Genomic DNA, 25,498 nt, shown 5'->3' with positions numbered 1-25,498 from the left:
CCAGGTCGTAGGTGGGCACCTGCATCCCCGTCTATGGACAGATCATAACTGCCTGGTTTTACACAGAGAAATCACTTGTTGTCAGAAGTGATGAAAGTGTTGAAGCACTCTGTGTCACAGGAGAAGTCATTCATGATGAGAACTGTGGATGACAAATCACATGATTGGATCCTAGTTCAAAGTACGCTTTCTTGAGTCCTACAAGAACATAAAGTACAATTAAAATTAAAAAACTACCTGAGATGAGTTTGGAAAATAATTCAGATTTTAAGTCTGAAAATATCTTTACTTCTTTTAGCATGCAGTTAGCAGAGGTGAAACTTTTCCACATGGGGATGGAGATTTTCTACAGTTTGAAATAACTGGGATGCTGGCTGTTGTTTAATGTCTTTATTAAAAAGTCAAGAAGCATATTTTATTGTTTATTGGTGAAAATAATGGATTGTTGTTCATTTGTTTAATGGAAAGACTGAAAGTGCTGAAAGTGTGGCCTGGTGTTGACTTACACTTATTCAAAGTGATGAAGTACCAACAGATACTAAAAGTCACAGGCTGAAACACGTCAACTGCTTTATTATTTCTAGTTATAAATAAACTGTAAGAGCAATGTGCAGCAACAAAGAAAACATCCCTTAAATAAAACAGTACCTAGTTCATATGTTTTAAGTTCTAACTGCTAAATAAAATACAAAAAATATCAGAGAAATGCTTCAGTATTGTATAGGTGCAATAAGGGAACATGATTTGTAAATCAGTCGAATAATTAAGTAGAATAATTTGTTCTGAAAACTGTAAAAATGTAAAAGTGTGTAAAAAAGTGTAAAAAAGTGTAAAAATGTGTAAACGCTTTGGTAAAAATAGGAAGAACTACATTTGAAAACGAATGATTGGAATCCAAACATTTTTGTTTTTCCTCAATACTCCATCCTCTTCTTAACATTTTTGTTTTCCAGCATTTTTAGAGGGAAAATGATTTATTACATCACTGCAAGAAATCTGATGGCCAGCTTTGTTGTTAATACTAATTAGTGTCAGTCCACTCAGTCTTTCTTGTGCCGTGGAAGGTCTGTGGTAGTTGTTTAAGTACACAGTGAAGGGCAGATGATGCTGCCGTCTCCCTGTCAGCTGTGTCCTCTCATCTTCAGGAGTCTGGACTCGTGAGAGAACGTGTCAAATAAGAACTAGCAAGTATGCATGTACGATCTCTTTACTTGGTACTGAGAGATGCCATCTAAAGGAATCGACTCTGGACTAAAGCAGCGTTTTAACCGTTTCATTGTTAGCCCCGCCCTCTAACTCTGATGGGTGAGGTTGACAGATGAAATAAATTCATTATGCAGTGCATCACAGTAACCATGGAAAAAATAATAATTGCTTCTAAAAATAAATGAGTTGGTTTTAAATGAATTAACATTTTAATTATATATTTAATACTTTTATTTCCAATTTAACTCATGAAATTTAATGAATTTAATGATGCACTCATTATTCTTATTATTTAATGATTGTTTATTTATTTTAGCATTCTTGGCACTCCATAAATTACATGCTCAACTACTTGCTTGGAGGTGTTTGGTTTTTTTTAACAGTTATTTGTAAAGGAGAGTGTTTAGATTTTAGTCTAAACTGTGAATGACTCAAACCCAACCATTGTCTGGGTCTGTATTTTGCTCTGAACACTAATGCTTTGGTCAAATATATGCTGATGCTGGTCTCAGCTCCTGCGTCTCCCACAATAGGAGCTGCTACAAGTTCAAAGTAAAAGGCTCAGTAACCTGTTGGGCTTGGAACTTTTCTTGCTTTGCCTTTAACTCAGCTTTTTTCTGACCGACTAGTGTCTGGTTAGGTTCATTCGGACATCGAGCAGCAATAGGCTTCTTCACCACATCTAAAGGGGAATCACACTTTTGGCATACAGGGAACCTTAATAGGTCTCCTGGCACTGCTATTTCTTGCCATTAAGTAATCTTTGACATCACTGTTATTCTCTTTAGGACAGTTTTAGTAGCTTAGACAACTCTCTTAGTTGAAGTTTAACAGAAATGTTTAACAAAGACAAGAAGAAATTCTTGTCTCTGTTTTAACGCTGCACTAAGCTCACTGTCAGTAGGAGGATTCTTGGACCTTTGGCTCAGTTTGTCTACTTGCTTTGCAAGCTCATCCACTCTCCTTTCAAGCTTAGATGCCTCGCTCTGTTTTGTAGTCTGTATTGGAACAGGCTCATCGTCATAGGAGGGTACATCAAAAATGGAGTGGGCATGTACAGCTGCTTTTGTAGAACCAAGATATTTTAGCCTAGCTTTGCAGATCTAGCACCTTCCTCAGTTCTTAACACGATGAGGACTTCTGAAAATGCTGATGGACTGTTTTTTTTGTTCTCTAGCTGGAGAGCTATGAGGAGACTCATCCCAGCAGCCTCTATTGAACTGTCTGAGCAGGTGTTTGCTCAAGGTTTCAACAGAGACTGCCCCTCTAGAAATAGCTCGAGTGAGGAGGCTATGGAGTGTGTTCAAATATGCTGAGGACTTTTCTCCACTATTCTGATTGGAGCTGAGAAAGGCTGCAAATAACTCTTCTCCGTTCTCTACAACACTAAAATCAGAATCACGCTGCCTAAAATAAGCTCTGACAGGTGAGCTCACATCAAAACACTTAACGTTATTTGCTGCTGCACTGAGCAAAGTTTCAGTAATGTTCCTAACCTTTAGTGCATCATTAAAGGAGGAATCAGAGGAGAAGATCCACTTGTGGGCGCCATGTTTCATAGTCTACCTCTCTAGTGGGCCTAGGAGTGCGGCCAGAGAAGGTGCGCAGTCTGGTTTGTGTAGACCACGAGGTTGTTGTCTCATTTCTGATAACATGCTCAACAACAAGCTTCTGAATCTGAGGTTGGTTAAGAAGACTGATCGATATTAACAGGGTTCACCACAGCACTAACAAACGCACTGTGGGTCTGTGTACAATCAGTAGGTTCATCATGATCACTAGCTACAGTGGCATGGAGAGATATGTCACCATCCTGGGCTGTGTGTCAGGAGTCTCAGAGTAATGTTGAGCTTCTTTGACCTCACTCTGAATAACACTCAAGAAACCTGCTTTAACACTACTTCCAACAGCCGTCAGTTCTTCTAAGTATCTGCGCGCTAACTCCTTGCCTACTTCTTCCTGAGCAACATCTCAAATGGTTTTGAGATGGTCGCACAAGTTCAAGGATGCACACCGAGGCAGGTTGGCTCAAATATTAATACAATTTTATTTGTAATTATAGAAGTAAAATAAAGAATAAAGCAGTAAGAAAATTGAATGTAGCGTTGTTGTTGACAGTGTCCTAAATTACAATAAAACAATCATTGAACTAGGACTTACCAGCAGCCGTGGACCCAAAAGAAAATCACACGGAAATATCACTACAGCCTGCACCCAGTGCTGAACAAAAAAGTGTGAAAACGACCCACCACCTGAAGTCCTAGGGCCACTGGCACGTCCTCTGTTCACTGAAAATAAAAGCACAAGACACAGCACATTAAAAGAATTTAAAAAAAGGACACTGAGCCCAAGGTCGCTGCATATGGGGAGGAAAATCAAAATCAGTCTTTTCGATCTTTAATAAAACAGAAAAAACACGCGTGCGCACACAGAGCGCAGACTTATACTCTTATAGTGACCGGTGCAATCCCTGCAATCAACGTACAGGTGGGTTCCCAGTTTATCCAGTTACGTAACGACGAAGAGGGAGGAGAGAACGAGGGCGATAGAGCAAGTGAGAGAGAGAGAGAAGGACATAAGGGCGAGTAGCCCATCCGGCCACACTAGGTTATACCATTGTGATAACACCCTTGGATAAGGGAAGGATGTGGGAGGGCGGTTCTATCCCTTTTTATTTGTTTTATCTGTCCTTTCTTCAAATATTTTTATTGTGAAGCACAAGTAAAGATTACAAGTTGCCTGACGTCGCTTCATTTTTATACGTTTATCACCAAGAAGGAAGGGGAAAAAAACACAAAACACACAACCAAGACAGTAAAAATACAACAGAGACAACTATTTGAAATGCAACAACAAAGTATTAAAAAAACATGAACTACATTTAAAATCCTATAAATGAAACAATATCTAGTTAAAAAGTTCTCTATGTGAAAATAACTGAAAATTCCAAAAACAGAACAAATAAAATAAAGAAATGTCCAACAAATACTTCAATATTGTCAATGAACAGAGGAAAAATAAAGGAACTTAATTTAAAAATCAGATACAAAGTTGAATCATTTGTTTTAAAAACTGTGCAAAACATTAATCCCCCAGTTTATAAACTTTAAGGACCGTGGAAAACTCAAAGTCTGAAAAGGTATATCACTGTCTTATTTTACATTTATATTATCACAATTGTAGAAATTTAGAAGAAGATTTTCAAGTGTTCTGTTTCATTTGATTGTCTTTGCTTTGGTGAATTAGCCCAACAGTGAAGTTTGGGCCACCACTCTGACTCTGATCTGGCTTCATGGTTTAAGGATGGATGCAAAGAGCGAGTGGGAGCTTCTGGCTGTGAAGGCTGCCTCATGGCTCCATGCTCGGAATGGTAGAAACTACTGTTATGATAGTAACAGATAACATGCTAAAATCAACTTTTCCCCTATATTCATTCTTATAATCATTGTGTGTTTTGTGATTTTTAGCACCGTGTGTGTCAGAGTGTGTGGAAGCTGGAAATGTCCTGTTGGGTTGCAGTGTGAAGAAAGAAGCTCTGGGACTCTGAGTGTTTTCTTAAAGTGGACTGGTGAACAGAAGCATTTCTACTTGCACCATACTGCCTTTGACTAAGTGCTGCCTTTTATAATTTTTTATAAAATCAGAATTACTTTTGGATTATAAACTGTTGTTTTAAATTTGAACCCAATTTGGCTTTAATGCTGTAAAAGTGTTTTCAGAATTATCTGAATACTCGTAATACACAGTAAAGATTGGACAGCTACTGTGTGTGTGTGTGTGTGTGTGTGTGTGTGTGTCCATTCTTTTTCTCTGCCACTAGATGGAGATCCCACAACAGCACACGATCCTTCAGTTTCTAAAGAATAAGTAAAACACAATCTAAAAATGGAACTATATTTACTGTCTCAGCTGCTTTCTAACGCTTTCAAACAGCAAGACTTGGTTCACTGCATTTTTGTCTTTAAGAGGAGACATTTAGGGAATAGTGCTGTGTTGACTCGCTCTTGAACAAACAATAAACCATCCACTTTCCAAGAATAGCTCAATTTGATCATTTTTCTGCACGAGTCAATAATCTGAAGCACTCATACCTCGTATGGACAGATATTTCTGAAAAGTTAACCCACAGGAACCTATGCCACCTACAAAATTATACCATACCATAAAATAGAAAGAAGAAAGAAAAAACAGCCTCATATCTTGATATTGCCTGTTCTATCAGATCCAAGACGGGTGCACTATGAAGGAAAAATATATATTGATGGGGATAGTTTTAGTGTCAGATGAAAGCGATACAGTCCAAAGCTTCAGCTTCAACATAATACATAATACATCTACCCAGCATAATACACTCATCACCAAAAGGAAATGACTGTGATTAGATTGGATGTGACTTGAATGAAAACTCTGTTGCTTGTTCCATTGTAGATGCAGCGTTTTTTTGAGAACAGCAAAATACAAATACAGTATAATTTTACAAGTGCGAGAGTTTCCAGCGTTTCAGATATATTTAAAAAAAAAAAAAAAATGACATCCTAATTTGTAAAAGAAAACACAAAGTTTGGACCGATCTCAAACCGCAGCATAAAGCTCCACCCACCCGGTGCTCTCTTATTAAAGAATCGAGCACACCCGCAAGTCATCCTGTTTCGGGAAAGTCACTGTGGGCGGAAGCGCTTCGTGTTTGCAGAATATTCTCCACGTATTTACAAGACAGGACTCCAGTGAAGCGACACAGTTCTTACAGTCTGTTCTTAGAGGTAAGTTCCCAGTGTGCGTTTGTTTAAGCAGCTCAACAGCTCACTGACATGACAACTTTAACATGTATGACAACAATCTGGGTGCTGTCACAGTGAAGTTCTCTACGAGCTGTGTTTCTGTTATAAAATGAAATAGATCCATGTGGTGATGAGACATTTGTGCTGTTTTTAAACTCCGTGCCGCAGACCACAGGAAAGTGAAAGTCATGGTTGGAGGGGCGTGGCACTGGTCGCACTGTCAGCCGTATCCATAAGAATAATAGTGATCATCATCATCATCACCACCATCACTATGTCCAATCTAGTACTACTAATGATACTAATCCATCGATCCGTCCATCTCTTCTCTTCCGCTTATTCAATTCCGGTTATGACACCTCGCAGGTTTGTCGCAGGGCTGCAGATAATCATTGACACTGACTAACCTAACCCCACTAACTGGTTGTCTCCTTGTGGAAGGAAGCTGTTGACAACCCACGCAGACACGAGAGAATGCAAACTCAATCACAAGGGCCGTGGCCAGATGGTGGATTCAAACCTAGGATATTCTTCCTGTGAGGATAGTAGTAATAATAGTAATAATATTATTATATGAATAGTAAAGATAACCACATTCATTGATGTGATTACATTATCTGATGAGTTTCATGGGGAAGATTGTACAGCAGCTATAAAAGTGTTTGCATCACCATTTCCTTAAATGTTTTTGTTTCACAGGTGTGATGATGAACTGTTGTGGTCTGCTAACACTCCAGAAGGAACCAGGTACTGATAGAAAATTAAGAGACTGTATTCACTAGAGCCTCACTTCATTATTAAAATCTTCATGTATACTTATTTCTTAAAACAGTTTGATGTGGCTACAATGTGAAATTTCTGACTAGAATATATGGGCTGTGTTTGTATCACAATTCTGTTTGTCTGTCAGTTCCTCTGAAGAGCATTGAGGTGGAGCTGGAGGTGAGGGACCATGTGGCTACAGTGGTCTCCACTCTGAACTACGAAAACAAGGAGGACAAACCATTAGAGGCTGTTTTTGTCTTCCCTCTGCCTGGAGATGCTGCTGTCTGTCATTTCAGTGCTCAGATTGGACAGACACAGATTGTAGCTGAGGTGAAGGAGAAACAGAAGGTGAGCTGGACAGTAAATATAACCTGATTATAAGTGAGCTTCAAAATAAACACAGTGAATGTCACTGACATGTGTCACCTGTGCTTCAGGCTCGTGAGGAGTATGATGATGCTCTGAGCTCCGGTCAGCAGGCCTCCCTATTGGAGGAGAGTGATGAGAGTCCAGATATATTCTCTCTGCGTGTGGGCAGTCTGCCTCCAGGAGAGAGCGCCTCCATCAGGTTGGAGTACGTCATTGAGCTGGCTGTGCAGGCTGATGATGGTCTGAGGTTCTGTCTGCCTGCTGTGCTCAACCCTCGATACCAACCTCAGGGTAGGAAAATCATCCAACACTTATTAATTTAGTTTGTTTATCACAAAACAATCATGCTTGTAACAAGCATGAGTCGCAGTGAGTCCCACAGTGATTTGCAGCTTTCTCTCATGTTAACTCCAGGTAGTGAAGGTGCAGGTTTCCAGGTGACTTCTGTTCCAGCCTCTCTGGTGCCCTACAGTCTGTCTTTTTCTGCCCGAGTCTCCTCTCCTCGTCCAATCTCTAAAGTAGAGTCCAACTGTTCCCTGGAGCCTCTGCAGTACCTCAACAATGATCAAACCCAGGCCACGGTAGGTAGAGTGCTGATGTGTCTGCTGTGTGTGGTTGTTACTTATTACTGAGGAATAAATATGAATGTGTTTGTGGTGTGCAGGTCAAGCTGGCTGCAGGACACAAGTTTGACAGAGATGTTGAACTGCTGATTTATTACAAAGACGCCCACCAGCCCACTGCTGTGGTGGAGGCAGGACAGGCCTCTGCTGAGCCGGGTGAGTAACATTAGTGTTGTTATTAGCTTTTTAGTAAAAAATATCATTATCCATATTCTTCAGCTCAAGAGTTATAGTTCTGATCAGAAACACTGGTTGTGGGCATGACTGTCATGGTAATCTTGGACTTTTAATGATCTTTGAACTGTTTTTTTTCCAGAGTGGATTTATTGTCCAGCATAGATCTTTAATGAATTTGAAAAATAAGAATTGTTAAGCTTGCATAAGTTTGAATATATTTTGGATTTTCTCTAATCCATACATGGTTCAAAGTTTACAGTGGTCTAAAAAAGTGTTTGCCCTCTTCCTGATTTCACAGTTGTTTTTAGATGTTTGTCACACTTTCAGCTCATCAAACTAATTTAAATATTAGACAAAGATAACACAAGTAAACACAAAATTCAGTTTCTAAATGAACGTGTTTTATATGAAAAAATCCAAACCTACATCATCCTGTGTGATAAAGTGATTGACTGACTTTTTCAGGTCATGTCACAGCACCGCAATCAGATTTATGTCACGACTTTGACTAGGCCACTCCAGAGTCTTCATTTTGTTTTTCTTAAGCCATTCAGAGGTGGACTTGCTGTTGTGTTTTGGATCATGAACAGATGTCCAGACGTTCTCCTTCAGGATGTTTTAGTAGAATTCATGGTTCCATTTACCACAGTGAGCCTTTGTGTTGTTTTTTGTCAGCAGTGGTTTTCTCCTTGAACTTTCCTGTGAATGCCATTTTTGACCAGTTTCTTTTTCTATTGTTGAATCTTGAACTCTGAACTTAACTGAGACATGAGACAACTATGAATTCAGGAAGGGGAAAAACACTCTTTCTTACCACTGTATATACAGCTTAAGTGCATACAATCACTTAAATCTTTTACTGAGTGGTGCTTAAAGTTCTGCGATGTCTTTTAACTTGACAAAGCCAAGGCCTGTTACCTTCCCATTTGTGATCATGATTGATTACAACTGGTTGTTACTCTTTGTCATCATGCAAGTTATTTGTTGTGACAGCACTCATTGGACTGACCAATACTCATAACAATGGGAAAAATCAAAGAAAGTCAGTGAAAATCTAAGGAGGAGAATTTTAGATTTACATAAGCTAAACAGCTACAAAGATTATCAAGCTCAAACAACTGCATGTGAGCATGTATGTATGTAAACGTTTGTTTTTGGGGTTTTTTGGATGAGTCATCACTTTAATAAGTTTGTAAAGAAGACCCAAACTCTCAATTTTAAGAAATTGGTTAGGATCTTCAGGAACAACCCAAGTATCAGTAATTCTCAAACGTGACATGAACTTTAAACTGCTGGAACACCAGTGTTACTGTACTGGGCGTCAGTGTCCACACTGGGCGTCCGTGTCCACAGTGAAGCGACTTTTTCATCGCTGTGGACTGAGAGGGTGCTGACCAAAGAAGAAGCCCCTTACACTTGACCGAAATTTGCAGCTGGCCACGTGGACAAAGCAAATACCTTCCAGAGAGTTACGGTCAGATGAGAGAAGGATTGAGCTATTGGGCCATAATGATAAGAGGTATTGGAGAAGTAAAGGAGAGGCTTTCAAACTTGAGAACATTGTACCAGCTGTCAAGCATGGTGGTGGTAACATCATGCTTAAACTGGTCATATCTGAGCCTGTTTGCATCATTTTGACTCTGTGTGAATGAGAGAAAATCAAACATTAAAAAAACAGTTTTTTTAAGTCACTAAAGATGACTGTACTGTTATTTCACACTCAAAAAAACAATTCAGAGAGTCAATAAAAGCCCAGGATTACCATGACATTTATTACCATGATAAGTGAATATAAACCACAATTATAAACATGTTGGAATATATAAAAAATTTAAACTTGACATTTTTCTGTCCTTTTCGTGTGTTTCAGGCTCTCTGATGGGTGATCCAGTGGTGATGGTGAGTCTGTACCCTGAGTTCCCCCAGTCTGTGATGTCTTCAATGGCTTCATGTGGAGAGTTTGTATTTCTATTGGATCGATCTGGAAGCATGAGTAATACTCGGATCAGCAGTGCCAGGGTATTTATGATGTGGTGTTAGAGTTATAAAACCTTTCCTCTGACACGGTGGCCTCATCATCTTCTCCCTCTTCCCTGAAGGATACTCTGCTGCTCCTGTTGAAGAGCTTACCAATGGGATGCTATTTCAACATTTACAGTTTTGGGTCTAGTTATGAACACATCTTCTCGTGAGTGACTCAGTCCATAAAACTGTGCTTCAGTCAATGATGTCACTTGTGTGTAAGTGTGTAATAAGATATCTGCCCTAGTTACACCAGATAATGCATTTCTAGAATACTTACAGCTCATTTAGGTGAGCTGCTGTTATGTTATGGTTCTAAAAGGCAGTTTTGAAAGTGCATGAGTGAAACTCATTGAATTACAGTGTAGAATTTGGCAGTGCTAAACAGCCATCAATCACTTATTGTCAAGGCTTGCTGTGTGGCAGGTAGTGGTTGGACCCAAACACAGGACTCTAAGATGGAGCATTTAACTTACAGGCAGCAGCTTTTATTCGCTGGCAAAAGCAAACTGAGAAACACAAAACAAAAACTCAAACTAGGAAGAATGACCTAAACTGGGAGTGCATGACATAACTTAACCTGACAAAACATGACAAGGGAGGAACACAACTAATGCAGAGGACATGACAAGTAACAGAGAAAAACACAGGGCTTAAATACACCAGGGAGTAACGAAGGAATGGAAAACAGGAGGGAAGCACAGCTGGGGCTAATCCGACATAAAGAGACACAGGAAGCAAAGCAGGATACACTGACATAGGACACAGACTATCAAAGTAAAACAGGAAACATGACACATACGCAAAGACACAGACTCAGAGACACGGGCTTCACACAGAGATGACTGACTCGGTAACAGAGGGAACAAGGAGACAAGGGTGATTAGACATGCGACTGGGGACTAGGACAGGCACAGAGAAAACATGGGGGCAGAGACTAAACACAAGAAACATACAAAGGGAGGAAGAACTAAGATCACTAAGCACAAACGAAAGATAACCAAAACCAGGAATAACAATCAAAGAATATTAAACCAAGAACTGAAACACAAACACTGGGTCAGAGAGCCAGTACCGTGACACTTATGTGTATCTCATGGCAGTAAGAGTGTGGAGTACAGCCAGAAGACCATGGAGGAGGCTCTGAAGAAAGTTGAGGAGATGAAGGCTGATCTTGGAGGAACAGAGATCCTGGAGCCCCTCAAACATATTTACAGCCAGCCCTGCATTCAAAATCAGCCTAGACAGGTAACACACACACACACACACACACACACACACACACACACACACACACACACACACACAGAGGTTATATAAATAAACTGACAGGTAAATTAAAGAACACTGACTATCAACATCACGGAGTGTAAATTTGATAACATCATGGAGAAGCTCACGGCTCTCCAACGGGAGATTGAGAGACCAGTGCCGGACTGTTAGAACAGCTTTGAAATTCTCATGAGTTGTTCGCACTAAAGTAAAAACCACCATCACTTCATGCGGCTATCCCTTCGGCTCCAGCTGCGGTCTCAAGGCTGGAGCTGAACAAAAACTCCCTGATAACGGACTGTTTAGACTGTTCTTCCCATTCTATGCAAGGCCACCTGGGTTGGCTGGAAGACTGTTTACTGAGGACACTGTCTCAGCTGAACTCTGGACACACACACACACACACAGACATATATACACATGCAGATGTACACTCATCCCCCCTCCCCTTCCAAACGCCTTCGACGTTTATTCCCTTCCGATGCTGACGGTGGATCAAGGAGACCAGCGCTTATGCTGCAGGCCCGGATGCACTGTCTACATTGGCTGTCTCTCACCTTTTACCCATCCCTGTTGCTTGTCATGTGTTTCTTTGGTGTATTAAGAGTTTTTTTCATGTGCTATGTGCAGAGGTGTTTTTTTCTGTTCTCAAACTGATCTCCCTATTGGAGCTCAGTCTGGGGGGAGTTCTTTTTTCTCCTTATCTTTCCTCATGTTGTGCATTTTCCATTGTTATACCTCTCTGACCTGTCTACCCCATGTGATGTTTGTGTAATGTATGTATGGTCAGAAGGGTAAGATGGCGCTGGCGAAGGTCGGCAGCCTTAACCCAATTTCCTTCGGGGTCAACCTTCAGGGTCAATAAAGTTTTATTGAATTGAATTGAACTGATCTATTCATCACGATATCTGCAGACCTTGTGGGGTGTTCTTGTTCTACCAGAAAACAAATATGATTCAAATATGGTCTCCAAATTCAACAGATGTCAATCCAGTTGAGCATCTGTGGCTTTTACCGGACAAACAAGTCAGATCCCATTCCCAACTCACAGCATTTAAAAGATCTGGTGCCAGATATCACGTCACCTTCAGGGATCTAGTGGACTCAATGCCTTGATGGGTCAGGGCTATTTTGGTAGAAAAAAGAGGGACCAGCACAATATTAGGCAGGTGGTCATAATGTCATGTCTGATTGGTGTATATGTGTTACTTTTAGCTTGTGTAATTTGACCTTGCATGTAAACTCTGCCCTCTAGCTGTTTGTCTTTACTGATGGAGAGGTGTGGAACACCAAAGAAGTGATCGATCTGGTGAAGAAGAACTCAGGCTCCCACAGGTGAAACAGCAAAATGATGATGACCAATGTTCCCTCTAAGCTGCGCACGTGCGCAATTGCGCACTGCTGGCACGGTCTCTGCGCACAGAAAATCTGTGATGCGCACAAAAAAAATTAACCTGAATTGAAATTAAAATTAATACTTTAACAATTCTGTTTTGCAGTGTTAGTCAGTGAGTGACTGGCTGCTCCCATATATATCCCACCTTATCCCAAAGTCCAGCCAATAATGCGATTCACATTCGTATATACGCAGCTAATCAACGTCGTTGACAGGCTATGACAGCGTCCTTATGTGCCGACACCGGTTTTTTAGCTGGCAAAGCGGCGTGGCTGATGTGGAGTGAAGCCACGTTAATGACAACGTGTACAACCATTGGAGATGTGAGCAGGACAGACGGAACAATTGACAGAAAATGTGTGGACTTTATACCAGTTTTTAAATTGTGTTGATAGGCCACGTAAAACCAGAGTTATGATAAAAAAAATATATGCAATGTTTCGTTTTCTTCCTGAATACTGTCGTTGTTTATATTTACTGCGGGAAGAAACGGTAAAAACCGCGTTTTATAAGAAAAAAGGCTCGAAAGCGCTCTCCGCCTGTGAGCAAAAACAAACTCCACCCCCCTCTCCCTTTCCTATTCGTCCAAAAAAGTACCATGTCGACCAGTCAAAAAATGATATGGCAACGTGGCATCTAGTTGTTAAGAAACGGGGGGAAGTTTTAGGAGTGACGGCGGTGCTTTGATATGTGAGAGATTTGCGACGTTTAGCGCAAATCTTGTGTAGTTAGTGTGTAGTGTAGTTTTGTTGTGTGTCAGAACAATGAGGCGACTGCTGAATGTTACAGGTGTTACAGGAGTGATACATCTCCTGTTGTCAGGCCTGCAGGTATCAGGCTGTTGTTCTCCTTTATCTCATAGTGGACAGAAATTATTTTTTGGAGTGGCACAAATAATTTGTGTGGCATCAGATTTGATGTAGAACAGCTGATTGTTCTGTAAATAGTTTGAAATGTTTATTTAAAAATGCCTTGGCTGCATTTAAAAAAAATAGCTGCAAAAATCTTTGTTGTTTGCCAAACTGAGTTACTTTTTTGAAGAAGTAACTATATAATTAATTGCCCAGCATTGGTCATTATATACTCTCTCCCAGACCACAGGCTCATAATACAAGTCAGAGCTTTTTTTAAAAATAAAGAAAGTTGTGTTTTCAAAATTGGAGTTCAAGTTATTTTTACTTCCAATAGTGTTAACATACTACACAGGTCATGAACAGGATTTTTTACATTTTCATTGTAAGTGGGCTAAAGCAGTTAATTAAAAGTAGTCTAACATAAATGTAAATGCTGTAATTTGATTATTTTAATAAACCATGTAACTTGGATGGATTAGATATCGGCGCGACCACAGTGCACACGTCTGATGTCGCTCACAGTGGTCCAAGGGATCGCTCATGGAGTTTGTGTGTTCGCTCAGACACGTGAAAAATTAGAGGGAACATTGATGATGACATGTGCTGCATACCAAACCTGTGTGTTTTAAAAACAGCTGTTGTATTGCAGGTGTTTCTCTTTTGGGATTGGGGAAGGGGCCAGCTCTGCTCTCATCAATGGGATGGCCAAGGAAGGAGGAGGTCACGCTCAGTTCATCACAGGGACTGACAGGATGCAACCAAAAGTAAGACAATAAGTCATAACAATTATCATAAAAGGCAACATGATGTTATTATTTGGACAGAAGACATAATTTCATCCATCCATCCATCCATCCTCATCCGCTTTATCCGAGGTCGGGTCGCGGGGGCAGCAGCCTAAGCAGAGAAGCCCAGACCTCCCTCTCCCCAGCCACCTCCTCCAGCTCATCCGGGGGAACACCAAGGCGTTCCCAGGCCAGCCGAGAGATATAATCTCTCCAGCGCGTCCTGGGTCTGCCCCGGGGCCTCCTCCCGGTGGGACATGCCCGGAACACCTCACCCAGGAGGCGCCCAGGGGGCATCCTTGTCAGATGCCCGAACCACCTCAACTGGCTCCTTTCGATGTGGAGGAGCAGCGGCTCTACTCTGAACCCCTCCCGGATGGCCGAACTTCTCACCCTATCTCTAAGGGAGAGGCCAGCCACCCTTCGGAGGAAGCTCATTTCTGCCGCTTGTATCCGCGATCTTGTTCTTTCGGTCACTACCCACAGCTCGTGGCCATAGGTGAGGGTCGGGACGTAGATCGACCGGTAAATTGAGAGCTTCGCTTTTACACTCAGCTCCCTCTTCACCACGACGGACCGGTGCAGCGTCCGCATCACTGCAGCCGCAGCACCAATCCGTCTGTCGATCTCCGGCTCCCTTCTCCCATCACTCGCGAACAAGACCCCGAGATACTTAAACTCCTCCACTTGGGGCAGGAACTCATCCCCGACCCGGAGTGGGCACTCCACCCTTTTCCGGCTGAGAATCATGGCCTCAGATTTGGAGGTGCTGATCCTCATTCCCGCTGCTTCACACTCGGCTGCGAACCGTTCCAGTGCGAGCTGGAGGCCCCCACCCGATGAAGCCATCAGAACCACATCATCCGCAAAAAGCAGAGATGAGATTCTGAGGCCACCGAAGCGAAAGCCCTCCGCCACTTGGCTGCACCTAGAAATCCTGTCCATAAAAATTATGAACAGAATCGGTGATAAAGGGCAGCCCTGGCGGAGCCCATCACCCACCGGAAACGAGTCCGACTTATTGCCGGCAATGCGAACCAAACTCTTACAACGGTTGTATAGGGATCGAATGGCCTGTAGCAGTGGGCCAGACACCCCATACTCCCGCAACACCTCCCACAGGACACCCCGAGGGACACGGTCGAATGCCTTCTCCAAGTCCACAACATAATTTCTAAATGTCTTCTTTTAGAATATCCGAGTCGCAAGTCTTTTTTTTTGTTTTGTTTTACTAATTTTACATAATTTCAAAAAAACAGAAATGTATAATTTTTTTCTAATTCTTGTTGTTGTCAGGTGATGCAGTCGCTGCGATTTGCTCTGCAGCCGGCTGTGGTCGACATCTCAGTCACATGGGATTTACCAAAGGAAGTGTCTGTCACTGTCCTCTCTCCACCAATCACAGCACTTTTCCAGGGTCAGAGGTCACTGATTTATGCCCAGCTCACTGGACAGGTAGGAGCAGCAGCCTCATGTTGTTGTTTAGGTATTTGATGACAGTAATTAACGGGACTTCTAACACTGTAATTCTGTGTCAGAGCTCAGAGGCAGCAGAGGGCTGTGTGATGCTGAAGTACAGCCTGGCAGGTCATCCCTCTGAGAACCAGCTGCACTTCAGTCTCAGACCTGCAGAGGACACTGGGTAAAACATGTTTAATGTAGAGCACAGTGCTCTGTGGGTCATGACCATGAATTGAAACTAATTGCAGCACAGTGTGTGGTTGGTAGGATGGAGAGGTGGAGCAGAATGGTTTCAGGTGCAGTGCCACCTGTGAAGAACAGCACAGCTGTTTGTAATCTGCTGATTAACCTCTCTCCTCCTGTAGTTGGTGCGTCGCTGGAGGTGAGAGTTCAGGGTGTCACAAACTACTGGTTTTCTGATTTTCATGAGCTAAAGCAAAAAAGGCTTGAAATATTTACTCTGAACTTTTTCAAGATATCTTTATGGTTATAGATGTTCTAGCATATGCTCCAATGGAACCACTGTTTTTTGGGGAGATTTTAGTAAATGTCCTTTGACTGAGTCAATTAATAACTTCCAGTATCCGACAAGATGAGAACAAATGTAAACATACGGCACTATCAGAGAAGCTAATCGTTTTTTTTTTTTATCAGATCGCTGTACGATTCACTTGGTTCCCACTTATTAATCAGCCAAAAAGAAAGATAAACTGAGTTGTTCCAGTCTGGACTCTAAACTGCAACTAGGGGACTGCTTTGACTGCATCAGCTGCCTTTTTACATGTTCATCACTGTGTGACCCTGAAGAGGACACATTGGTGTTAAAAGCAAATTAAAATTACTGGTAAACTAATACACTATAATAATATGGTATTCACAATGACAAGCATTAGAATTCTGTGTGTTTTCCTTCTTATCTGCAGACTAACAGTCCACAGGTTGGGTGCTCGGACTCTGATTCGTTCCCTGGAGATGGAGGAGAGAGAAAACAGAGAAGAGCAACATGGAGGAATGAAGGAGAAGGTGGTGCAGCTCAGTGTCCAATCAGGAGTGAGCAGTTCTTTCACTGCCTTCATTGCTGTCAACAAAGACAACGGAGAGGCGATCCAAGGACCTCTTGTCCAGAGAAATATTCCAACAGCCTGTGAGTTTTTTTCATTGTCAGGGATTCTAACAGCTAGTCCTTTTACTGAATCAGAATAACAATGAGAAACCCCGTCCAGTTTATTTTTTTAAAAAGCAAAACTAAAACTGTCACCAACATCTGAAGCTAAAAATAGCTGAGCATCAACGAAAGGAATACTAGTATGATGCTATGACCGTATTTGGTGTGTGGCAGTAACAGGTAAATGAATATTTTTTTTTTAATTATTTGAATATATATGAGTGTGGTTGTTTTATCCTTGCAGGTGTTTTCTGCCGGTATCCAACTCCATGTGTTTGCAACAAACTTGCCGTTTATTTTGAAAATCAAGCTCAACACTGCCCCTAGCGTCCTGGAGCACTTCTTTTGTGTTTTGGAGTTTGTACGTGCTTCTGAGTTTGTACATGCTTTTCAGTTTGTACGTGCTTTGTGTCTAGGGGCCACTGTACTAGAACACCTCTCAGCCATTTGTTCAGCTATGCGGATGACACCTGGCTGAAAATCAAATCTCAGGGCGGCAAGCCTTAGACTGAGATTTCCATCTTTAAAGACTGGGACCCAACACACTGTTACTGGGACCACTTTCAGGAGTGTTTATTGAAGTTGCACACATGGTTTTTGCAGTTCGGCACCCCGTCCACCAACTTTCCACACCTCTGCCACATCATCAGTAATGGGGGACTTTTAAAAATGGATGTGTACCATAAACCAACACATGGATCAGTATTTAAGCTTTGCCTCTCATCATCCACTGGAGGATAAACTGGGTGTCATCAGGATGCTACAACACACGGCGGACACCATCCCCACAGATACAGCGGTCAGGGAAGCAGAAGAACATCACATAAAGAACACCCTGAGTAAATGTGGTTATCCCAGCTGGTCATTTGTAAAAGCTGGGAAGGCACCTAAAGGTTGCTCCAGGTGATCCAGGAGAGAAGGACAACCGCTGCGTAGGATATAACCTTTAGTGGTTCCTTATGTGTCTGGAGCTGAGACCTTTTTTTGAGGTTTTGTCTAAACACAGCGTTAAACCCCAAACCAAGTTACACCAAAAAGTGGTCCACCCCAAATATTGGGTCCCCTTGCACAGAGTAATACACTGTACATGGTTAAGTGCCAGGAGGGTTGCTGTGATTTATACATCAACATTTGGCTTAGTGGACTGTACAACACAGAAGAGCTAACTCAGCAGGCCAGGACTCCACAGTCCATTCACACCTACAGGTACACATCCTGGACAGGGAGGAACGCTGGTTATAGCGGGGAGTCAAGGAGGCCATTTACGTGAAAAGGGAAAGACCATCTCTGAATCGAGGAGGGGGCCTAAGGGTACATCTTTCGCCATCTTACAATGCTGTGATTGCAGACATTCCCCAACTCTCTGTGAATGGCACTTTTGACCATTGATCATTGACCATAGCTGAGTGTCAGTGACATCAGCACAATGATACATTCCATAAGATGCAAAAGCACTGTTTTAGTGTTATAAAAGTCAACAGTTCAGAGGTTTAAAAAATACAATAAACATGAATGTTAATAATAATTCACACAATTAGACAGTGCTTGTAATCATTTCTTTTCAAAAGCAAAAAGTGATATACACTGCTCTGAAGATAAAGCCAGCTGTACATGAACAAAAGGAATACATAACTCTCAGAGCAGAATATTAGGGTCAGTTCAGAGGATCTGTTAAAGCAAAACACAACATTTGCCATTAAACACATTCGAAGGAATCAAAATACAAATACACAGAGGAAAAACAGTAATTGAAACATTGAAATACTACAGTGATTAATAAGAGCTGATAGTGGGTGAAGAGGAGGCGCAGGTTTACTGGGAAACATGTCATGGAGGTAAGAGTAACAAGTTCTGAAATACCTGAAGAGTTGGTTCATCAAAACAGAACAACTAGACTGAACATATGAATATTTAAAATGCTACTGTAGTTGTATTTTAAAAAAATAGTCATAAAAAAAAGTCAGTACTGTAAATGTAGTTGACGAATTCTTAGTCTTTGACTTCATGTCTTTGTCTTGACTTCATGTTTGGTAGATTGAAGAAGAGAGTGCTGACAAATGATGACAAAAACATGCCAGGATTATTCTACATAGTTAAAGATGGTTCACCTTTGTTGGGGCTTGACCTGATTAAAGCGCTCAACATTAACATTATAGATGGAAAATTACATTCCAAAAAGAGGACCTGGCAAAAGAGCAAATTAACAAACATGCATGGGGAACAACAATGATTCTGCTTCTGCCATCTTGGATGTGTTAAAGGGTTCATTCACAAAGTTCAGGTTAACAATGCAGTAAAATATGTGCGCCAAAAACTGAGGCATCTACCACTCAGCATACGCGAAGAGGTGTCAGCCAAACTGAAAGGTTTACTACACGCAGGCATCATTGGACCAGTGGATGCATCCGAATGGCTGAGTCCTCTAGTGGTGGCAAGAAAACATAAGGGTGACTTGAGACTTTGCATGGATCTGCGTGAACCTAATAAAAGCGTAATAATGGACGCATTAAAGAAGAACACAATGAATGCCTACAGGCTGTTCTCAGGCCTCTGAAGGCTGTTGGTCCGCAGATAATAATGGATTGGATTTATATAGCGCTTTACAACGCCATTATTCATTCACACACTGGTGGAGGCAAGCTACAGTTGTAACCACAGCTGCCCTGGGGCAGGCTGACATATCGCGCCATCGGCCCCTCTGGCCAACACCAGTAGGCGGTAGGATAAGTGTCTTGCCCAAGGACACAACGACCAGGACAGAAAGGCCGGGGATTGAACCGGCGACCTTCCCGTTACAGATGCACTTCCCAACCCCCTGAGCCACAGTTGCCCCATCTGTTCCAGTAAAAGTTCATTCGGGCAGACGCACCTCGGAGGTCATTTCAAAGAAGGGCTTGTGTCCTCACCCAGTCCACCTGACTGCCATCTCTGAAGCTCCTGCACCAAAGGACATGGCTGCACTTTGTTCCTTCCTAGGCTTAACTTCATGATTCAGCAAATTTTTGCCGAACAGCGGAACAGTAGTTGATCCACTCGAGAGCTGCTTCAAACAAACTAGAATGGACCGATGCAGCAAATGAAAGCTTCAATAAGCTGAAAGAAAAGCTCCTCTTGGACCTCTTGTGCAGAGAAATCTTCCAACACCCTGTGAGGTTTTTTTTTTTAAGCAAACACTAAAAGTGTCACCCACAACTCTGAAGATAAAGATTGCTGATCATAAATAAAAGAAATATTAAAATGATGAGGACAATATCAGAGGTAGTTCAGGGAGCCCAAAGCACATGTCACTAGCATTAGAAAGTAAATAAGATTAATGGAAGCACAAGATACATCTATGCATGTCTATGAATAGTAACCTGTCCTGAACTCATATGTCCTTTTTTCATCTTACAGTTTCATATCATTTAAGTCCAGAATGCGATGCTGCTACATATAAAGCATGTAAGTAAAGCATGTAAGTAAAAACCTGAATGAAAGGTGATGGGAACTGTGTGTGTGCATGGAGGTGTGCTTGTGTCCCTGAGATTTAACAGATTTAAACATCTACCTGAGTGTGAGTGAAATCAGCACAATGAAAATGTTAAGAGTAGAAAAGCACAAGAGTGTACTGTGTTATATTATTACAGTCAGCAGGTTTTTGTTTTATTTTGAATACCAATTTTTTGATATAGTGAAGAGCAGAATATACTAGAGTCAGCTCAGTGGATCCGAAAGTATGACTCCTTAAAAGGGATGGCAGTTAAACAAAACATGATATATACCACTAAACACATGATTCAAGGAATCAAGATAAACTCGGGGAAAAAAACGAAATACTGTTGAACAATAAAACTTGGTAATCTGACAAATCTGACCCCAAAAAAGTGTAATGAGCAAGTCGTATAAATACTGCAGTGACCAAATAGAGATGAGAGAACTGTGAAAGGGAAAAGTCTTGAAATGACACAAGAGTTAGGAGATGAAAACAGAACAGCCAGACTGAAAAGAGGAAGCTCTAAAACCCAATTGTAGTATTTGCCTTTGTGTTATATCACCAAAATAACATCAACTTAGTGCTGTTATACTTCAAATACCAGAAAAATCTGACTTTTTCTTTTTTTTTGGCTTGACTTCATTGTAGGCAAAATGATGAAGAGTGCTCCATTGCCTATGAGTAAGTAAAATTTGAATGACAAATCAACACACACATACACAGCCTTGCAAATAAAGGCACAGAAACCAACATATTTCTGTTTTAACTTGTTTTATATATAAAACTGAGGCACCACATAATATCAGAATCCAGTATTTTAGATTATTTATTGTATACTACGAGTGTGCAACAATAAGTGAGAGTAGAAGAAAGAATTTGCATTATGTGTCAAAAGTTTGATTACACTTACTCATAGAAGGATTTGCCTGTGTTTACTATTTCCTACATTTACAACATTCAGGACTTCAGAGCTATAAAATAACACAAATAAGATTATGATACGTCAAAAGTCCAAATAAATGAAATTGTGTTTTACATTTTATGTAAACTATTTTGCTTTTATTAGTTGGGGACATTATCTCCACTTGCCCTCTTAATGTATTTGGGAATGTAAATTCTGAATGAGTTACAGGTCCTCGCAGGATGTAAAAACTAGACTGCTAAAATAAACCTAAAATACTGTTTGTAATATTTGTTTTGTATTTATATATCACCACAGTAATATTAAAAATCTGTACTTTTGTTGTTATTTTAGCAAATTCTTCTTAAATGTTTTAAGCCTAATTTATTTTTTTTAACTCTTGACTTCACAGTTGGTATCTTGCAGAAGTTTAGTCGGTGGGGTAAGTATAAGTAAAAGCTGGATGACAGAACAGCACATATGTTTAAAAATAAATGTAAACAAACCGACACATTTCTCTTTGAACATTTGAAATGTTGAAAGTAAAATGCTTCGTCTGTATTTTTTTGTTTGCCATTATTAACATATTAACAGAGAGTATCTTAAAGTGGTGACTGAAGAAGGTTGAACTTTTACAACATTTTGATATATTCCGAATATTATTGAACACCACATAGACGTGAAAGACTACTTATAATGAGCTGTAAGGTACTGCAGTAAAATCAGAATCCAGTAGCTTCATTTATATTTTGTTTTCAAATCATCTCGTCTTAAATGCTAAATCAAACATGTGGCAGACAGGATGGACAAGTAATAGGAAAAGAACTAACAGGAAAAAGCTTAAGACTAGAAAACAATGGAAACAGGCAATTGTGCAAATCGAGGATGGTGAGCAACTAGTAGAAATACTTCAGCAACCAATCAGAGAACAGGATGCAGGCGAGGAGTGGTGAGGAAACTACTGGCAGACGAGTCAGGGAGGTGAGAGTAACAAGTTGTGTAATGACTGAAGAGTTAGGACATGAAAACGGAACAACCAGACTGAATGGAGGAAGATATCGGACATTTTAAATACTATTTGCAGTATTTGTATTTCATCCAAATAAATAAATAAAAGTCAGTCCATTAATTGTCCTCTTTAACAAATTCTTATGAAATATCTTGACTCCCTTTTCTTTCTTTCTTTTTTGTTTTTACTTCACAGTTGGTGATCGTCTGCATAAAAGTAAGTAAAAATTAAATGGCAGAACAACATCTTTATCTTCATGCATTTTCAAAAACACAGATGCAAACCAACACATTTCTGTTTTAACAATGGAACAATGCGGTTTTCGTCCTGGTTGTAGAACACTGGACCAGTGCTCATTATCCTCTCAAGGATACTTGAGTGTGCATGGGAGTTTGCCTAACCAATCTACATGTGTTTTGTGGACTTGGAGAAGGCATTCGACCGTGTCCCTCTAAGTGTCGTGTGCCTGTGGGGGGAGCTTTGGGAGTATGGGGTGTCTGGCCCAATATTACGGGCCATTCGATCCTTATGAAACTGCTGCAAGAGCTTGCTCCTCATAGCCGGTAATAAGTCGGACTCGTTCCTGGTGCACCAGTGTCCGGCAGCCTTGCCTCTGGCAGTGCGCCCCGGGGCAGCTGTGGCTGCAATGTAGCTGCCATCACCAGTGTGTGAATGTGTGTGTGAATGGGTGGATGATAGTGTAAAGCGCTTTGGGGTCCTTAGGGACTAAGTAAAGCGCTATACAAATACAGGCCAGTTACCATATTTAATATTAAGTACAATTTTGATTACGTTCAGTTTACAATATTAAGTAAATGGAAGAAAATTTTGGATTAACTGACCATCTATATTTCAGTTACATTGACCAAGCATGTCAGTGTTATTTACTCAATTTTTTCATGTTTGTGTAACAACTACAATTATTCATTTCAACTTAATATGTTTAAGCTTTATTTATTCAATAGATCAAGTATATTGAACAGATTTGACTGGTTTCCAATCTACTCAATATTTTTAAGTGTAAAAGTGTTGCCTCAAAAATTTTAAGTAAATGTCAATTTTAGCGTTTAGAGTGTGCTAGTACTACGACTACTTACAACTATAACACTGGGCCGTTGCAGTAATATACATATATATATATATATATATATATATATATATATATATATATATATGTGTACACATACTCTTTTTTTTTTTTTTCAAACCATGAATTTTAATTTCTGGGCGAGGATACAGTTCCAACATTAATATTCAAAGTTGTATTTTTTGTGATTTTTAATTATAGTTTTAAATGACTCACTCATTTTAAACACTTGTAATGTGCTCTAAGTCAGTGTGTAAAAAGTTGCATTTTTAAAAACTTCACATTTTAACAAGTTCATAATAATAAAGATTTGTTGTAATGTCTTTATTTCTTCTCTTTGTTTATCTAGAACGTTTTTCATCAGAAGCTTCACAAGGTAAGTGAAACACTAAACAGAAAAGAAACAAAGATGTGTGTTTTGTGTAAATACAGTAAGCGACAGTGGAAACAGAAACCTCTGCACTAACCTTCCATCCCCCCAAAAGTGCTGCAACTCACGCCTGGATGACTGCACTGAGAACATCACAATCGTTTTGATTTTTGAGTGGATGGGTTTTAGCTGTTCCCCAGCCCACTGTCACTCCAGATGCACTTTACCTTAACTGATATTGGTCAACATACTTTACCTTGAAGATATTGTGAGGAATGCCAGGGTAAGCTATGGTCATTTTAACCCCTAAATAACCAGCCACAGGAGTGCCTTGTGTAAGACTGAGAATTTCAGAGCAAAACATCTTTTGTATTTCCATGCTGCAGTCATCTTGCATGGACACATACGGCAGAGTCCATTTGGACAGAAGAATGTTGAGTCTACAGAAATAACCTCATGCTTTCTCTGCAGTCATTTACCTTAACTGAGACAGATTTAATCACAGAGTGATTATGCAGTGCCTCTGGGCAAAAATACCTCACTATATTTATTAAAGTGCAAAAAGATGGATGCGATTTCAGTAATTAACTGTTATTAGTGTAGTTTAAGACAGACGACAGTCACAATATATCAATACATTAGCTACTGCATGTAGAAATTGGTACAGCAATCTTGAGAATACGTGACATATACAGTAAACTATATGTCTCAACAAATGAGCAATGTTGAGCTGTTAAGCTGGTGGTGGTGGTAGCATTTGATTCTACTTTATGACTTTTTTTGACAGAAGATCCACTTTTCTCCTGCTGAATAATTTATTAGTCTAATATTGTAATAAGATAAGATAACTCTTTATTGTCACTGCACAGTCATACATAGTACAATAGTACAATGAAATTGGAAAACTGTCCTACGTCGGCACTACATATAACACAACACGACACAATACGACACATCACAACGCAACACAAACAACACAACACAGTATATTAACTTAGTAATAAAAAAAAATTGAAGAATAAGTGTATGTGTATTGCACATTGTTATTATTGCACATTAATTAGGGCCCGAGCACAAAAGTGCGAAGGCCCTATTGTATCTGCTCTGTTTCTTATTATTATTATTAGGGCCCGAGCACAAAAGTGCGAAGGCCCTATTGTATCTGCTCTGTTTCTTATTATTATTATTATTATTATTATTATTATTATTATTATTATTATTATTTCGGCAAATGAATCGGCCTTTTGAGGGCCTAAACATGCTCGAAAACTCATGAAATTTTGCAGACGCGTCAGGTCTGGTGAAAATTTACGTATTTTAATGTCCGTAGACATGTCCAGGGAAAATTGGCTCAGTAGCGCCACCTAGAAAAATGAGAAACGCGAGCCCCCGAGATGGGTATGACCTACACGTATAAAACTCGGAACACATATCTAACGTTCGGAGACGCACATAAAAGTCTATTATGGCCATGTCCTAAACCCAACAGGAAGTCCGCCATTTGGAAGTGAAGGTGATATTTTGGCTCTAATTTTGCCATTTCCATGCCTCGAACTTTTGCGAACTCCTCATTGGAATTTCATCGTACAAGCTTCATATTTGGTCAGTCTCAACTACACACCTGGGCCATGTTAAATTGCGGAGCTTTTGAGTTTTCGGGTTATTGTGAGGCCGTGGCGCCACGGCGAATTTCGATGACTCGCCATGAAAATCTTATTGCCTCTCGTTCTGTCATACATTGTCCGACCTTGACCAAAGTGGACACATATGATAAGGCTCCACCCCT

The 25,498-nt window shown here is 40.5% G+C and overlaps 1 long non-coding RNA gene across 1 annotated transcript in view; it reads left to right on the top strand.

Moving 5' to 3' along the window:
• Positions 1 to 25,498, top strand: part of LOC102075955 (von Willebrand factor A domain-containing protein 5A) — a 39,819-nt gene that overhangs the window by 4,284 nt on the left and 10,037 nt on the right. Inside the window, exons 9-27 of the long non-coding RNA XR_003213695.1 lie at positions 6,430 to 6,520; positions 6,684 to 6,731; positions 6,895 to 7,097; positions 7,187 to 7,409; positions 7,533 to 7,699; positions 7,783 to 7,897; positions 9,789 to 9,937; positions 10,018 to 10,106; positions 11,044 to 11,188; positions 12,468 to 12,547; positions 14,112 to 14,226; positions 15,544 to 15,702; positions 15,786 to 15,889; positions 16,632 to 16,852; positions 20,267 to 20,314; positions 20,994 to 21,026; positions 21,659 to 21,688; positions 22,451 to 22,471; positions 23,692 to 23,718. This is a non-coding gene — a long non-coding RNA (von Willebrand factor A domain-containing protein 5A). The remainder of the gene's footprint in view (positions 1 to 6,429; positions 6,521 to 6,683; positions 6,732 to 6,894; positions 7,098 to 7,186; positions 7,410 to 7,532; positions 7,700 to 7,782; positions 7,898 to 9,788; positions 9,938 to 10,017; positions 10,107 to 11,043; positions 11,189 to 12,467; positions 12,548 to 14,111; positions 14,227 to 15,543; positions 15,703 to 15,785; positions 15,890 to 16,631; positions 16,853 to 20,266; positions 20,315 to 20,993; positions 21,027 to 21,658; positions 21,689 to 22,450; positions 22,472 to 23,691; positions 23,719 to 25,498) is intronic.

Source organism: Oreochromis niloticus, linkage group LG14 (genome assembly GCF_001858045.2).
Source record: "Oreochromis niloticus isolate F11D_XX linkage group LG14, O_niloticus_UMD_NMBU, whole genome shotgun sequence".
In the NCBI taxonomy this organism is placed as follows: Eukaryota; Metazoa; Chordata; class Actinopteri; order Cichliformes; family Cichlidae; genus Oreochromis; species Oreochromis niloticus.
The sequence above is the reverse complement of the archived record's forward strand: the minus strand, read 5'-3'. Positions and strand labels throughout refer to the sequence as shown.